Raw genomic sequence first — 2500 nt, forward strand, 5'->3', positions numbered from 1 at the left:
TCTGTCTCTGGCCTTCTCCTTAGCCGTCAAGGTGTCGTAGGGTACCAGCAGGGGATGGGCACCGCCACCTGGACAACACACATCATCATCATCCGGTGAGACTTACTCTGTTTCTATGGCTGTTATCCCTAGTTTTTCAGCTGTGAAGAACCTTGGGACTTATTTCAAAAGTCTCCTATGTAAACAGACTGACATTATGGATAGAATTATTATGGGTTAAAGATTCCAAAAAACAAATGAGATCATACAACCGAGACGGACAGAGATGTAGAACGTTAAAAACCCTGACAGCTGTCCGTCCTCCATCTCACCTTTCCCCATCAGCTCCATCTTCTTCTTCCTGCCCCAGGTGTTGTGGTAGTTTTCAGCCAGCTGCTCAGCCATGGACTAGAGAGAAAGGATCACAAGGTACATCCAACCTATATCTCACTGGTAAACGTGAACAATGGTAAACTATCTTCCATACCCTTTCCTCCACCAAAACCCATCAGCAGATTGCTGATCGTAGTGTGTTGACCAAGCCACCTCCTTCCACTAGAGTTGTCTTTACAGTTTGTTCCCTTACCTGCAGCTCTCTGGACAGTGCCATGGCAGTGATGTCCACAGGCGAAGGGCTGTAGCCGTGACTGGGGTCATAGGTCGCCTGAGCAGTCTGGGAGATCTTCCGTGTGGTGGTCTTCATCTCCACCTTCTCTCCCTCGCCTGCTTGAGCCTTCTCCACCGTCCACTCCCAGGCCAGCATGGCCTTGACGGACTCCTTGATGGGCCACCGGTAGATCTCCTTGTCCTTCTCAGAGAAGGTCTTGTACGACGCAGCATGGGGTGGGTCTTGGCGTTTTCATCCAGCACCTCTCCGTACGACCAGTTGTTCTGGATCTGAGAGCAGACACATAGAGCATCATCATTACTCAAAACCTCTTGCTACCTGAAGTCTCCATCTCCATCAGTAGATGGTGATGTATTGTGTCGTAGCTGCAGGAGGAGGGGGATGGTGAGGAGTAACTAACCTTCTCGAAGGCCCACTTGTCGTGAGTGTGTTCTGCATACTTGTTGATGAAGGCATCCAGCTTCTCTGGGATAATGGTGCTGCGAAGGACGAAACAGGTGGAGATTTATCGCCGCATGAGACTCACTGCTAACCACTCTACTATGTAAATATAGTGTCAAGGGTTTTTCCACACCAGGTGAATTGATCAGGAAAAACTCTAGACTTAAACTAGGGCCTGGAGTTTCTCCTGGACAGGTCACGTGATCAGGAAAACTTCTGTCCAATCTACAGACTGCCATTGATCCCCATCCCATCCTCACTTGGTGGTCTCCACGGGTTTAGGGTCAAAGTTCCCCTCAGCGTCCACCGAAGCCTTCTTCTCTGTGTTGGAGGAGTAGCTGGCGTCCACATAGTCCGGAGGGATGGCACCGGCGATGGCACAGATACATGGCATGGCGATCTTAAACAGCTCAGCATCGAATTTCTAGAACAGATTGAGAGGGAAAGAAAGATATGGAGAGGGAGAGGGAAAGGGGGAGGGAGAAGGGGAGGGGGAGGGAGAGGGGGAGAAGGGGAGGGGGAGGGAGAAGGGGAGGGAGAAGGGGAAGGGGAAGGGGAAGGGAAGGGGGGGGGAGGGAGAAGGGGAGGGGGAGGGGGAGAAGGGGAGGGGGAGGGGGAGGGATAAGGGGAGGGGGAAGGAGAGAAGGGGAGGGTGAGAAGGGGAGGTGAGGGGGAGGGAGAGAAGGGGAGGGGGAGGGAGAAGGGGAGGGGGAGGGAGAAGGGGAGGGAAGAAATGGTCTCAGTCATAGGAAATGCCAGGTAATACAAAGTCTTCAACCTTAGTGTGTACATGTACAGTTGAAGTCGGAAGTTTACATACACCTTAACCAAATACATTTAAACTCAGTTTTTCACAATTCCTGACATTTAATCCTAGTAAAAATTCCCTGTCTTAGGTCAATTAGGATCACCATTTTAGTTTAAAGAATGTGAAATGTCAGAATAATAGTAGAGAGAATGATTTATTTCAGCTTTTATTTATTTCATCACATTCCCAGTGGGTCAGAAGTTTACATACACTCAATTAGTATTTGGTAGCATTGCCTTAAAATTGTTTAACTTGGGTCAAACATTTCTGGTAGCCTTCCACAAGCTTCCCACAATAAGTTGGGTGAATTTTGGCCCATTCCTCCTGACAGAGCTGGTGTAACTGAGTCAGGTTTGTAGGCCTCCTTGCTCGCGCACGCTTTTTCAGTTCTGCCCACAAATGTTCTATAGGATTGAGGTCAGGGCTTTGTGATGGCCACTCCAATACCTTGACTTTGTTGTCCTTAAGCCATTTTGCCACAACTTTTAAGTATGCTTGGGGTCATTGTCCATTTGGAAGACCCATTTGCGACCAAGATTTAACTTCCTGACTGATGTCTTGAGATGTTGCTTCAATATATCCACATAATTTTCCTTCCTCATGATGCCATCTATTTTGTGAAGTGCACCATTCCCTCCTGCAGC

General features: G+C 48.8%; 1 pseudogene across 1 annotated transcript in view; it reads right to left on the reverse strand.

The window, feature by feature from the left end:
• Positions 1-5: 5 nt before the first annotated feature.
• Positions 6-2500, reverse strand: part of LOC311122827 (ryanodine receptor 1-like) — a 70745-nt pseudogene continuing 68250 nt past the window's right edge. Inside the window, exons 46-50 of the transcript in view lie at positions 1309-1472; positions 1008-1086; positions 566-876; positions 312-387; positions 6-68 (exon numbers count right to left, since the gene is read on the reverse strand). The product of the transcript in view is annotated as a ryanodine receptor 1-like (transcript). The remainder of the gene's footprint in view (positions 69-311; positions 388-565; positions 877-1007; positions 1087-1308; positions 1473-2500) is intronic.

This window comes from Coregonus lavaretus (genome assembly GCF_964263955.1).
Source record: "Coregonus lavaretus genome assembly, contig: HAP1_SCAFFOLD_2940, whole genome shotgun sequence".
Taxonomy (NCBI): domain Eukaryota; kingdom Metazoa; phylum Chordata; class Actinopteri; order Salmoniformes; family Salmonidae; genus Coregonus; species Coregonus lavaretus.